Source organism: Mustela erminea, chromosome 12, assembly GCF_009829155.1.
Source record: "Mustela erminea isolate mMusErm1 chromosome 12, mMusErm1.Pri, whole genome shotgun sequence".
Lineage (NCBI taxonomy): Eukaryota > Metazoa > Chordata > Mammalia > Carnivora > Mustelidae > Mustela > Mustela erminea.
Window position 1 is genome coordinate 14,777,449 of NC_045625.1, and position 15,453 is coordinate 14,792,901.

The 15,453-nt window shown below is 44.2% G+C and overlaps 1 long non-coding RNA gene across 1 annotated transcript; it reads left to right on the plus strand.

Annotated features, from left to right (window-relative positions):
- Nucleotides 1-328: 328 nt before the first annotated feature.
- LOC116569904 lies at nucleotides 329-10,406 on the plus strand. The gene is made up of 3 exons (XR_004277244.1): nucleotides 329-358; nucleotides 4,320-4,402; nucleotides 10,333-10,406. It is a non-coding gene; the product is annotated as an uncharacterized LOC116569904 (long non-coding RNA).
- Nucleotides 10,407-15,453: the final 5,047 nt, after the last annotated feature.

The following is a 15,453-nucleotide window of genomic DNA, read 5'->3' on the forward strand; positions in this document are numbered from 1 at the left end:
AACACTGATCGATGGGTTCCCACCGTCTGCTGTCTCCCTGCCTCTGTAGGTGCAAGTTCCTTCTCCCCACAGTTCCCTCTACTTTGGACCTTTCCTATGTTTCAGGGATATCCAGGCTTTAGAGGGAACAGGTGAAAGCCAAGATCGAACCCACGCTACCCGAACACACTGAATACTGGCGTCCACTCCATCCTACCTGCACGACCTTGACAAGTTACTTACCGTCTTCATCAGTTTCCGGTTACCTGCCCGGGATGAAAGAGAGAACGTTCCCCATGTTTCCTGACCGTTACTGAGATTCAGTTGCTTAACATATGTCAAGTATGGAGCTCAATGCCCGGTGCGTGGAGAATACGTGGTAAGTGGCTTATTTTCATTATTCATTTAACTCAACTCCTCCTTCCTCTTGGAAACCTTCCTTGACGCTCACATGCAGATGTGGGAGCGGTTTCCATCGCTCCATGAATGATCCAACCGCACCTTCAACATGCATCCATTACTGCAATCACTGCATTGAATATGGTACTTAACCTTCACCGCATTCCCTGCCCCCGCCCCGCCCCGCCCAGTACACTCTGCATGTGGGGGCATGGATTAGCTTTGGCCATCGCTGTATACCCGTTGCTTAGCCAAGTGCCCAACACAAAGCAGACACTTAAACACACTGAGTTAATGGATGACAGAGTGAACAAATGGTCAGCAGGGGCCAACCCTGCAAGGTCTGGATCAAGTGCCAGATCTCCTGAGACACTAGCAGGAGAATGAAAGGTCCCCTCCTGGAACATATCTTTTCACCAAAACCCTCATCATGCCACAAGCATGTCGTGAGCACGACGCAGGAGAGGCTCCCTGTCTTACTCATCCTTCTGAAGCCATTTGCACAGGACCTGGGACATATGAAGAACTCGGGATATTCTTCTTCTCCATCAGCGTTATATTCTTCTCCTTCATTTTCACTATTCCCGGAGCAGCCAACATCCGGGGTTTCATCGGGGTCAGAAAGGGTGGCAGGGCATGTCAGATGCAAGTTTAGCCATGGGGTTTAGCATCCAAACCACACATATGAATGCAGACGGGGGCAGGAACCTCTGGAAGACTGTGTGTAGCAGACACAGAAAATCAATATCCAGGGGAAGCTGTGAAAAAATTTAAAAAAAAAGTCTTTTTTTTTTACCTATATGGATACTTACAAGCAAGAGAGTCTGTGGCAGCTTGTGAGAACATCATGAGAGGCCATTTTGGGTCTCTTTAGGAAATTATCATTTGATCGAGATTTTTTTGGTTGTTTTTTGTGTCTTTTTGTGTGTTTTTTTTGTTTGTTTGTTTGTTTTGTTTTGTTTTGACAGAGATCACAAGTAGGCAGAGAGGCAGGCAGAGAGAGGTGGGGGGTGGGTAGAAGTCTCCCTGCTGAACAGAGAGCCCGATGCAGGGTTCCATCCCAGGACCCTGGGATCATGACCTGAGCCCAAGGCAGAGGCTTTAACCCATTGAGCCACCCAGGCGCCCTGAATTTTTTGGGGGGGGCAAAGAAAAGTTTTGAAACTATTTCGGATAAAGAAAGCAGGAAGTAAAAATAATTTTTGGATTAGTGTACCTGTATTCAGAACCATTCACTGAGTATGTTTGCAGGTGAGGGAAAATCATATCATTCAGTGTGTGTCATATGTCAGGCACTGTACTGAACACTCCACATGTATTAACTCGTTTAAAACACACAACAGCCGGGATGCCGGTTGGCTCAGTTGGTTAAGCATCTCTTGATTTCAGCTCAGGTAGGTCATGATCTCAGGGTCATGATCTTAAGGTCATGAGATTGAACCCGTGTCAGATTCCAAGTTAGGTGTGGAGACTACTTATAATTCTCTCTCTCTCCCTCTCCCTCTATCCCTCTGCCTGGCCTGTGCAGTCTCTCTCTTAAAACAACAACCACCACCATGCAAGTGTCATTATACAACTTAAACAGGAGACTCAGATACAGTGAGTCACTTGCTGGTCAGTGGTGAGCCTGGGTTTGGTCCTCACCGCAGAGCTGATATTCTCAGTGTCTACAGAAAGCGTCTGCGTGCATTAGGAATAACTAAGAAACATGTGCGCATGGTGTGATTTTTAAAAAGACATTCAACAGATGTTTATTGAGTGTTTACTCGTTGTCAGGCCTCGTGCCAGGCAAATAGAGTGATGCCGGAATAGGATGACGCAGGCCTGCTTTCAAGGAACTTACAAGCTAGTGAGAGGCCTGGCAGACCTGAACAGATGTTAAGACACTCAGTTCAGTTTCATAAACTCCTTTGCTCACTGGTTCTGGGTGAGAAACTATGCCTGGCCCTGGGAAGTCACTGGCTGGACACAATCCAGGCTTTCAAGATGCTCAGAGAGCATGAGGTCACTGTAAGTTTCACAGTAAAGGTGCCAAATGTCACATGCTCACTCAACCCTAACATCATTGAAGTATGAACCCAAAGCCTCTTTTGTATGTTACCCCAGCATCTGGCAACCTTGTTTTATTCTTCAAAAGGACTGTCCTTCCTCTTTGAGGTCAACATCTGTGGATCTGAATCCTTTTAGAAGTGCTAAGAAACTCAAAGAGGCTGAGAGTGAAGACACCAGATTTCATGGCACAAGATGGGATGAGATCCTGAGATAGTTCTGTGTTCGCTAGTAAGAGGGCCTTGCAATGTGTAAAATGCTGCAATATATGGAGGGGAAAGAAAAGGAGTGAAAGAAGGAAGAAAGGAGGGAAAGAAATAAAGGTAGAAAGAAAGGCCCTTCCAAATATGAGTTTGGTCTTCAGGGAAGGTCCTTTCTCCAGTGGTTGGGACTGTTCCAGGCTCCAGCCCACCGAACCTGCCTTCTCCTGGTGTGGTTAACCAGGCTTCTAGGGAATATATCGGTTATGCCTACTATGCCCAACCTTCCCTTCTAGACAAAACTGCCCCCACTTACAGCACCCCGCTGTTTTTGGCTAGATACTAATTGGACCAGGTATAGTCACCTGACATCAGAAGAGTTAGTATGTTGGCTGGTAGTGGAGCATGAAATAGCTTGTCCTGAGAGGGTGAGCTGAATTCATCTGATTTCTTCCCTGGGAATTCACACTGGAGGACAGAAAGAGTTTGTTAGTTGGAAACAGATGGAGAAACAGACTAATTGGGTTCGTAGTGGAGCACATAAAAATCCAGAACATTGAGCTGGCCACATTACTACATTTACTGCCGTGTTGAAGCTGGGACAGCCAGCAGTCCTTGGACTTCCCCATCCTGGGTCCCTGAAGAAAGGTCTCAGGTTTGAATTTGCTTCGGTGGTTTGTTCTCGCTGGAAACCAGAATTGGTGGAGGGGATCTAGGGGGCATGGCCAAATCAAAGGAGACAAATGTTAATGAGCCTCACCCTGAGATGCCTCTGTGGACCACCTGATGAACACCTTCCCCTACACACACACACACACACACACACACACACACACACACACCCCTACCTCATTCCTCTGTCTTCTGCCTCAACCCTATTATTTATTAGTTAATTCTAAGTAGGTAAAGTCGTGTGTGTGTGTGTGTGTGTGTGTGCGTGCGCGTGCACGCGTGTGTGCGTGGAGCAGGTCTTCTGTCCTTTTTCGATGAGCTTGAGGAATAACTAGGACCCTCAGTGTACCTCACAGGGAAGTGGAAACACTACTGAAAGCTGGATTCTCAGTCCCCATAAAGCTGAAACCACCTGCTCCCACAAGAGCATCTCATAGACAAGCGTGGCTGATTCTGTGCTGTTCCCTTCATTAAGCAGAAGCCTCAGGTGTGAACAGGGTACACAAGCCTTATCCACACTTGCATCCCTATAATCAATCGCAAGATTCTTCAGAGACACAGAATCCCTCCACTCGGAGAATGAGCTCCTGGTGCTGCTCTGATGCCCACATCTTCTGACCCACTTTGTATTGCATATTCTGGGGATGGGAGGCTTGAGTCTCAGCCCAAAAGCTGGCCTTCTGTCTCACACCACCTGTCCTACTCAGTCTGCACCCATAGGACTCTTTCCTAGGTTTTTTTGTTTGGTTTTTGTTTTAAAGGATGTTCTCCTTTCTTCTTCTATCTGGACCTTTCTCCACTTACTGTCCCTTCTCTGGAACATTTGTTCACATCACCCAGCAAATTCAGACCCACGTTTCCTGACCCACTTATCCACCCCATCCTCCCAGAGGCCTTTTCTAATGCATCACCTTGACCTTGTAAGATCTCACAGCTCCCCACACCTCTCTCTCTCACAACACGTGGTTGTTCATGTAACCAATGCACTATTTTTTTTTTTTAATCTGTCTTTCCCCATAGACCAATGGCTGTCAACATATGATGATCTTGCTCCCAAGGGACATCTGGCAGCACCAGGACACATCACGGGGTTGTCATGATGAGTAGGTGCTATTCCTAGGTAGATACCAGAAATACTGTTACCTGCTCTATAATGTGCAGGACAACCGCCCACCCAAAAAAGAATGATCTGGCCCCAAATGTCAGAAGTGTCATGGTTGAGAAACCCCATCATAGACCGTGGGCTTGATGTGGGTAGAGACCTTGGTGTCATATTCATAACTTTATATCCTACACTGGGCCACAAGCACATCGATTGATTTATAATTGATGTTCAGAAACATCTATGGACTGATACACACACACACACACACACACACACACACACACACACACACACGACATCCTTGGATCAACTTTACAGATAAACCCATGCTCATGCCTGCCTCCTTTCCAATGGCCAACCCTGTTCTCCCATAGACAGTGTTCCATACCCTTCTACTGTGGTTCCGATGTAAAGATACACTGCATATGTACACACCTCCTTCCACCTAATATATTACTCAGCTCTTCTTTACCAAATAAGCTCTCTTAGCGGCTTCCATCTGGACACACATTGATCCAACACCCACACCCACGCATGTGTACCCGTGGATATGCACCTGCACAGAGCCCAGGAGTGTTTGCCCTCACATGTGCCTTTTCTCGTGAGACCTGCCAACTCTGCAATAGAGGCTTTCTCTTTTAAATCATATAAAATAGGCTTAAACCAATGGACCTGCACAGACATACATGTGAATACACACATTAGTACAAAAGACCAGAAGATGGGGCTACAAAGTGGGAGAGCGAGTGAGCCCCAGTGCATTTAACAAGACCTCCCTGTGGTCCCATCCAAGCCATGGGACTGTAAAATGTGCACCATTAAAATTAGATCTGAAACCAGACTTCAAGCAGTGGTATCACATCCAATTGCCATTAAAACCTCTCTTTCTCTCTCTCTCTTTCTTTCTCTCTCTCTCTCTTTCTTTCTCTCTCTCTCTCTCTCACACACACACACATATACACACAGACCCCGTTACAAATTTCCTTTTGAAAAAAAGGAGTCAAACAGCAGAAAATAATTTTAATCAACGTCATGCCCGTGTGGGCTGAGGTGAAATAGGATATTAATGCTTTTATCTCTGCTGGGGATATGGCTGACTTCACCATTGATTCCATTGGAAGCCGCACCCCAGGTGTGTTCCCATAGCATTTCTGCATTAAGCAGTTGCAAGACCAAGTCTAACATCTTTTATTATCTCGGCAAAGCTGCACACACTGAGTAGTGGGGCCATAATAAAAAGATCCAATACCCCATTAGCACAGCTAAATATTTGACTTCTAAACTCAAGTGGAAAATGAAACTCAGTGCCTGGAGAGGAGCTGGTAAGGGGTTGTAATGTCGGAGAACCAAACCGTAATACCTTCTTGTTCCAAGCACTGTACAGTTTATGAAGCCTTACAAATGTATCTTCTCACTGAATTTTCACAGCCGATGCAGGGATTATCATCCCTACTTCATAGTGAGGGAACTGAGGCTTGGTGAGGTGCAGTGGCTTGTCCAGACCCTACATAGCCTAACTGCAGCTGCCTGTGGTCTATAAAGACACAGTGGTCTGGAATCCACATCTGTTCTCTTTTCTGCCCTAGACTTTCAGTATTATATTGAGAATTTTCTAAACAGAAAATTTGCTTTAAGTTTCGCATTAGGGGGAACTTACTTTCCTTCCTCCCTTCTTGCCATCTTGTCTTCCTTCTTCTCCCCTTCCTCACTAAAGTTTGTTGAGCTCTACTATGTACTGCGTGTCTGTTCCATGCCAGACCCTTGGGATAGAGTGGTTGGTAAGACCCATACCAGCCCTATCATCATGCAGCTTCCCATGTAGGAGAAAGGACAGAATGGCATTCCTAAATCATAACAGAGGATGGAAGAAGGGAATAATACAAATTGCTAGAAGAATTCAGGGTGTGTAGGTTATGGGTGTCTTCCTAAGAAAATGGCATCAGAGCTAGAATCCCACTGGGAATCAGCTATGAGAAGGGGAACGGGGTTGATGGAGAGTTTCCTAGAAGAAAACATGAACAAATGCTCAGAGGTATAAGAGGTTTTGCGGACATGTGTCACTGAGAGCAGTTCATTGCAGCTGGGAAGGAAACTGGTAGTAAGCTGGCTACCAAAGGTGAGATCTAAGCAACGGCTTGGTCTCCAAGGGTTGGAGGACTATTAATAGGGGTGGGAATGGGTGGTGGCTATGGGGAAGGAGAGGACTTTTTCAAGTCCTTATGTGCAAATGAATCACCTGCCGAATGCAGAGTCTGATCAGTAGGTCTGGAATGGCATCTCATCGGCTGCCTTTCTAACATGCCCTTGGGTGATGTGCAAGGTGCTGGTCCACAGACCACACTTGAGTTAGAAAGAAGGCCTGGACCTACCTCACCTGACTTGGTGGCCCCTAGCTATCTGTGACCACAGCTGTAAAAATGTCATCTTAGTAAATTTTTATTGTTTGCATGTTGAAAGGATAATATTTTTGATATGTTGGGTTAAATAAAACTTGACATTAAGATAAAGCTTATTAATTTTTTGCTTTCCAAATGGTCCTACAAAAAATCTTAAATTAAATATATTGATTACATGCTTGCCTATTCTGGATATATTGGTTTAAATAAAATGAGCATTAAAATGACTTCTATCTGTTTTTTTTTTCCCCCTAAATGTGGGTGCTAAGAAATTTTAATTACATATGTGGCTTACATCCAATTTCTATTGGACTTCACTGCCTGGACTGTCTTTCTGCCATAGTTAATTTACTTGTTGTACCTTTAATATGTGGGGCACCTTCCTACAGAGAAAACTATATCCATACTTCGCCCTTCTTAAAAGTACTCTCCAGCTGTTCATATTAGCCTAATGGTTCCTCAGAAAGTGTTGTTTCCCCTCTAGAAATTCCCAATATTGGAATCACCAGAGGAATTGGTAACCTAACCTTAAGTGGTTCTGATTTAAATACTTCATTTGAACAGATTCTGATGTGTGTTCAAGGTTGAATACCCTGAGAATATTAAGACTAAATGGAAACTTAGACTCAATTCCATGCTTATTTTGCAAACAGCTAAACCAAGGCTCAAAGACAGATATTTAGTTAAGGTCACACAGCAACCCAAGGTTCTTGATCCTCATCCCTGGTCAGCCTCTCCATTCCAGTCCCATTGATGCATCATTATGTCCCTCTGTCAGTGGGAGTCACATTTGAATATCTGCCTATGGCTCCTGGGAGGAAACAACATTGTGTGGGACGCATGGAGGAACAGGAAAAGACCTCTTTCTAGGACCACCACCTCTGAGAACTAGTGAGGGGCTCAGCTAGGTACCAAGTGAATAAATGGTCAATGTTAAAACAAAATGGTGGCCTATTTTAGAACATGTCAACCGCGGCAATATTAAAGCTTTACATACACACACACACAGATGACTTTATGCATAACTTCATTTGTTGAGTATGTCAAAAGCCTGGGACCCTTCAGAAACAGGAAGCTGTTGGTCGAATAGCCCATCCAGCCCCAGGGAGAACCCCCACCTGAGACCCCACACCACCACACCTTGCAGGCTGCCACCTGGTTTGCCAAAACCTAGTTTGGTTACGGTGCACACCCAATGCTGGCCTCTTGTGGACTCAGCCAGAATTCCCCTCTGCTTCTTTCTGTGGTCCCTGAAGGATTATCCTAATCATACTCTCCTAAGGAATTTCACCAGATGTCTAGGCAGCTTTGAAGGCACCCTGGCAACTCATCCCTTCACTTGAAGGACCTACCCTTCCCCCTTCTCTGTGGGTTCATATTATCAAGTTTGACATACTATATTTAGAAGATGTTTCATTAATTCTAATTTTCCCTAAACACTCTTCTGGGCAGGAGAAGGGGTTTGTAGAAATGTTGTCTAATAACTGCTAATAAATCAGAAGGCAGTGATGGCTGACATTTGGTAGGACAGTTTGCACCTGGCCTTCCTCATGTGAGTTTCATAGAAGTTCAAACCTGGAAAGGGCTTTAGAAGCTAACGTGTTTATTCCTTTTATTGTACATATGGGGGACAGTGGCTCAGAGAGGGGCACTAAAGGCTACAAAGGAAGTTGGTGGCATCTCAGGAAAGAGAACCCAATATATAGACTCCCAGGTGTCTTCACGCTCCTAGATGCAATGGTGTTTTATACAGTCCAGCCAAAGAGGACCTCAGATAAACCAAAATGAGCTAAACACCACTCTTGCCCTCAATAGGCTTAAATTTGGTGTGAATTTGTAAGCACAATCGTGGCTGTGGTTCCCAGTGCTTTTATTTTTCTCAAACAGGTATATGGGCTTTCATCACTGGAGGACATTAGACTTTTTTGTTTACTGCTATATCTCTGTACCACTTCTGTGTAATAGAAATAGAATGTGAGCCACAAATGTGAGCTGTGTTGGTAGTTGAAAATTGTCTAGTAGCCACATTTTAAAAATTAAAAAAAAAAAAAAAAAAAAAAAAAAAAAGATATAAGGGGCGCCTGGGTGGCTCAGTGGGTTAAAGCCTCTGCCTTTGGCTCAGGTCATGATCCCAGGGTCCTGGGATGGAGCCCCGCATCGCATCGCATCAGGCTCTCTGCTCCGCAGGGAACCTGCTTCCCCCTCTCTCTCTGCCTGCCTCTCTGCCTCCTTGTGATCTCTGTCTGTCAAATAAATAAATTTTTAAAAATCTTTTAAAAAAGTAAATAAATTAAAATAAAATAAAATAAATGAATATTATTTTCATAATATATTTAATTTGAACAAAAATATCCAAATGTTATCACTTCAAAATGCAATGGATAGAAAATAATATTAAGGACATATTTTACATTGCTTTTTTTCCACACTAACTTTTTGAAATCCAGTGTATATTTTATACTTAACAGCACAATTCCGTTCAGATCAATTTCAGCGCACTGAAGCCTCATGTCTCTCATGGTTACCATATTGGACCATTCGGCTCTAGGGCTTAGAAAAGTGCTGGACACATAGTAGGAATTAAAAAATGTATTTATGACTGAATGAATGGACTGGAAGTGTCCACCTCCCAGATCCCCTAATGCAGCCCACTTGTATCAAAGAAGGGGAAACAAGACCAGGGAATGGCAGTGACTTACTCTGGAGTAATTCACTTCCTTTAGGACTGGAAGGTAAGTCCAGCGCCCAGCCAGTGAGGAGGCCCAGCCTACCCTTGATGACAGTTGTCCCGGTGCTCAGCACGACCCCTGACACATGTATAGGAAATGCGTGTTGAGGGAAAGGTCACCTCGTTAATTGGTAAGAGCACAGAGTCGGGAACCTGAGTCTCCAGCCTCCTGCCCAGGGCTCTTTTCACTATGTCCTGCTGTCATGCAAATTGATTTATGTTCAGGGCCTGGAAGAGTGCAGAACATTCGTGTCAAGGACAGACCGGTGGGGTGTGGATGCTGAAACACTGATTATTGTTTAAATTTCTTTGTGAGTAGGTGTCCCGCGAGCACAGTTGGAATTCATTGTGTTGGATCTGAATTTGCCTGCTGGAGAGTTGCTGGAAGACAGGAGCCTGCTACCCTGGATCCTTTTAAACAAACATGTGGTTTGGGATGTGCCTGGGGCTCACGGGACTCCAAACAGTCTCTCTCTCTTTTTGAGGCGATGGGGGGGGGGGCGAAGGTTTTATTTATTTATTTACTTATTTGAGAGCGAGAGAGAGACCATGAGCAGAGGGTGGAAGGAGATGAGGAAGACGGAGAAGCAGACCTCCCGCCGAGCAGGGAGCCCAGACGCAGGGCTCGATCCCAGCACCCTGCAATCATGACCTGAGCCAAAGGCAGAGGCTTAACCCACTGAGCCACCCAGGAGCCCCTCCAAACATTCTCTCTTAAGCAACAGGGTGTCTGAGCTCTGGAAAACATACCTCTGTAATTCCCTGTCCTTTGCCATTTTATATTTCCATTCTCCCATCGTTCAGGCAGGGCCCAGGCCTGGGTACCACCGAGGACCCCTTCCCGGATCTGCCGCGTGCAGCCAGGAGCACCCTGGCTCCTCTGCTGACAGGGCCGAGCCCCCTGTGCTTCTACTCGTTTTCCACTGTGTCTCATGGTGAGTCCACAAGCCAAGGCGGGAATTGTCTCTCAGAATCCAGTAACTCATAACTATGAAATCTCTGCACTCAAAGAGACTGTACCTGTCTTCAAAACCAGTTTCCCAACTCTGGGCATCTGCACATCACCCCGGGATCTTTGTCGTGGCTCTCCTCTGCACTCAGTGATTCATTTTCTTTGAATCTCTTTCCTTGCTGAAGTTAAATAAATGTATTTTGGAAGGAAAACGATATCTTTGAAAACATGAGCACGGTATGGTTAGTACATGCATGCTGCACACCCAGATCTGTAGCTATTTTACTATAACCAAAATATATTTACTATTTCTATGCAGGTGTATAATCTCTATGCATCTCCTAAAACCAACTTTACCTCTACCAGTGACACACGTGTCCCTTTTAAAACACTTTTTCCTAGGGCGTCACCTTCATTATAGACAGAGAGAAAACCGAGTCTCAGGGAGGAGCAGGCTCTGTCCCCCTGGCAGATCTTAAAGAAATTGGGGGGCAAAGCGGACTTGGAACTCAGACTCAGTGGTTCTAACACCACAGTCCTATCGGCATATCCTTCCGCTGGAACAACCAGCAGTAAACCTGGCCCCTGTCTGACATTATAAGAAAACCAGGCTTTCAAGTCGTAGGTGCAAATCCCAGCTGCACGTCTGTGGCTGCGTGAGTTTAAGCCAAAGGCTTGATCTCCCCCAGTCTATTTCTTTTCCAGGAATCGAGATGATGTGTCTCTCAGGTTGTGGAACCTTTGCACTTGGACCCTGCTCACAAAAAGCCCTCTTCACTCACTAGGGTGGACTGTCTAATAGAAATAAAAGTTAGCCATTTGAGTCCTTTTATGTTTCTCAATTGCTGCACCAAAAAGGAGTAAAAAGAAATGCGGATATATGTTATCCAACGCATCATATTCAGAATATTCTCATTTCAGCATGTAATCAATATAAAATTATTAATGGGATAGTTGATTTTTATTATATTAAATTTTCAAAATCCAGTGTGTATTGTGTACTTAAAGCCTATCTCAATACAAACTCTAAATTTTTGTCAGAAAACCTGACCTGAATTATGATTTCAAAAAATTCACCCAGGGGCACCTGGGTGTCTCAGTGGGTTAAAGTCTCTGCCTTCAGCTCAGGTCATGATCCCAGGTCCTGGGATCCAGCTCCATATCGGACTCTCTGCGCAGCAGGGAGCCTGCTTCCCCCTCTCTCTCTCTGCCTGCCTCTCTGCCTACTTGTGATTGTTCTCTCTCTGTCAAATAAAAAAATAAAATCTTTAAAAAAAAATTCACCCAATTGAAAAAGTAGATTCAAATACTTGAGCTTTTCAAACATACTTAACATTGTTGTATTCACATCAGATTTTAGGTTTAAATTACACAAAATTAAGTAACATTTTAAAAATCTGGTTCCTCAGTTGAGAGGCAAAGTGGGGGATTGGGGGGTGTTGGAAAAGAATAAATGAGAGAAGATGAGATTGGGAAGGAGACAAACCAATAAGAGGCTCTTTTTTCTTTTTTAATTTTTTCAATTTATTTATTTTCAGAAAAACAGTATTCATTATTTTTTCACCACACCCAGTGCTCCATGCAATCCGTGCCCTCTATAATACCCACCACCTGGTACCCCAACCTCCCACACCCCCGCCACTTCAAAACCCTCAGATTGTTTTACAGAGTCCATAGTCCCTCATGATTCACCTCCCCTTCCAATTTCCCCCAACTCCCTTCTCCTCTCTAACACCCCTTGTCCTCCATGCTATTTGTTATGCTCCACAAATAAGTGAAACCAAAGCATAATTGACTCTCTCTGCTTGACTTATTTCACTCAGCATAATTTCTTCCAGTCCTGTCCATGTTGCTACAAAAGTTGCCATAAGAGACTCTTAATCTCACAAAACAAACAGAGGGTTGCCTGGAGGAGGGGGATAGGGAGAGGGTGGCTGGGTTATGAACACTGGGTAAGGTATGTGCTATGGTGAGTGCTGTGAAGTGTGTAAACCTGGCGATTCACAGACCTGTACCCCTGGGACTAATAATACATTATATGTTAATAAAAAATAAAAAATTATTTTAAAAAGTATATAAAAAATCTGGTTCCTCATCACACTGGACATAGTTTAAGTTTTCAGTAGCCACATGTGGCTATGATATTAGATAGAAGAATGGCACCTAACCTTGTTTCTATATTAATTTCTTAGTAAAATCGAATGTGTGTGTGTGTGTCTGTGTGCCCACATGTGTGTGTGTGTTTGTGTATGACTTAAGCATCTTCAAAATACTGACTCCTGGAATAGTTTATTTGCTTATGGCAACCACCACTGAGACAAGCTGGATAGGTAATAATATTCCCATTGCAGAGAAGTAGTGCTCAGAGGGGTTACAGGGTCCGTCTAGGGCCACACAAGTAGTAAATGGCAGAGCCAGGTCTTGAACTCAGGGTTGCCAACTTTTGGAACCAGGCTGTGCTCAGACTCCCTAATGAAAATTCCACCTACTATTTATATACTATTTAAAAAGCAGTCAGGTTTAAAGACGGGACCACAGTGTTACTTCCTCCGAAATACCTGTTTTATCACATAGTTCAGGTTACGGGTTGATGGTTTGAGCCCACATTTTTTTTTTTTTTTTTAAGCTAAAGGGAAGGGAGACAAAGTTATTGCCAAAATCCTGAACTAATTAATTCCACTGTAGGTTTACTTACAAGGTTCACCCTAGCAGGTGCATTATTTAAACATCAAATAACTGATTTGTTAATAACTCTTTTTTCTTCTTCTAGTGAGTGTAATTTCTTCTCTGGGGTTCAAAAAGGTAGAACTTTTCCCACACAGAGGCCCGATTGTAGTGTTCAGTCTTTGATAAGGTTTATTCTTATACCGGGTTTTCTGGTTTTCTTTCTCTTTTCTTTTTCCCCCCAGGTTGGAGGGTGTGTGGGAGTGCTAATCTATATAGGATCTTTTTTTTTCTCCTCTGTTTGTCTTCCTTTGACTATTTTCTCTTGTGAAGACAAATACAATAATAACATCTTACTTTCTAAAGCTCTTTTCATCCTGATCGAGTTCTGAGCGCCACAGAACACATTGCATTTCAAAACTTATGGAAATGCAGTCTTACAGGTTACAAATTTAGACAACATGAAAAGTCAGACACACAGGGTCCTTGAAGCACATTAATTCACTCACAACATGCCCCGTCCTCCGAGCAGCTACAATTAATCGTCTCTGCGCTAAGCCAAGCCTTCTGCTAAAGGTAGCACAGACCTTGTTAAGAGAGAGGGAATGATGTTTATTTATGTGTCTACATTTCCATGTGATTATTGAGAGCCTACGCAGATCTGTTGGGTTCAAACCGGCAATGCTGGAAGAGGAGCTTGTATTCTCACTGCAATTTTGCAGACAAACCAAGTGTTGCAATTTTTCTAAAGCTCTCTTCTCCTGGCCCTTCTCTCCAGGACTGAGGAGTCCACGTACCTTTTACAAACCGTGCAAAGGCTGCCTTTGACAATTTGGAAGAACACAACCCAAACTCCTACCATCTTGTGTGAGGCCCTACATAAAGAATAGCCTGCCTTGAGGATGCCCGGGTGGCTCAGTGTGTTAAAGCCTATGCCTTCGGCTCAGGTCATGATCTCAGGGTCCTGGGATCGAGCCCCGCATCGGGCTCTCTGCTCAGCAGGGAGCCTGCTTCCTCCTCTCTCTCTGCCTGCCTCTCTGCCTACTTGTGATCTCTATCTGTCAAATAAATAAATAAAATCTTAAAAAAAAAAAAAAGAATAGCCTGCCTTATTCCAGACTACAGACCTCTCTCACTCCCACTGTTCAACCTAGCCCGCAAGCTGCCTGTGCCCTACCCTCTGCCATGCTGACACTTTTGTCCAGACCCAGCTCCTTCCTGATTCCTTGTAAGACCCCCCCGCCTCTTGTCATGTTCTGCTGTCAGTACTTCTGCGGGCCGTTTCACATTTCTCAGGTCCAAATTTCCAGACTCAAGAGCGTCTTCCCAAGTGGGTCTGCTCTGCCCATTTGCCAACTTTTATTATGTTTTCTCATATTATTTCCTCTCTTACAATGCTTCTCTGCATGCCTTTTCAACCTTATTATTTGTTTGGTTAGTGTTTAGTCTTCCTCGTGCATTTTTCACAATAAAATTGAATGGGTAGTGGAAACCTCACAAGTGTTCTCCCCAGATACACCACCCCTGCAAAAGAGGGTTTGGGGTTAGTCATGACTGACTTGACTTGACTTAGTGGTTAGGGTCCAAAAGTAATTTTTGAATCTACCATCCGTGCTGGGAAGTACTTTAAAGAGCAGCAACGGTATGCAAGTCTCCTCCAGTTCATGGCTGGGGAAAATCTTTGTTCAGCTCGTCAGATGGCTAAGCGACTAGGGAAGGAGGATTCTGAATCACTGACTTCTACCTCCAAATACGCGACATTTACTTTTCCCCATTGGTATTCTCCCTGGGAACTTCTTATTCAGCTCCCATTTTTCTAGTTAATTTCTTTTCACTGTATATAATGGGACGGGAATGCTAAAATAAGAATGAATCAACATAAGTCTCCTTCACTGTACCTTATTCCTAAATCAAGATGCAGGCTGATTTCAGCAGAAGAAACAAGCTGGGAGTACACCCTAGTCACACACACACTTTGGGAAAAGAGAGGAGATGGGAGTCTGGAAATAGAGAAAATGTACCATCGTTTAGTGGCAGAACTTCCAAAAGTCCTTCCACATATAGTATCTCACCTAATCTTCAAACCAATAGACCAGAGGTTATCATCTGCATTTTCCAGATGAAGAAGACTGTGGGACTCAGACAGGAACATAAGGATTTGTTTGAGAAGCCTGATATGCTGATGTATGTACCATAAAAGATGTGGGGGCGGGGGGAGGAGGCACACCGGGCGGCTCAGTCCATTCAGTGTCTGACTCTTGATCTCAGCTCAGGCCTTAATCTCTGGATCATGAGTTCAGGCCCGGAGT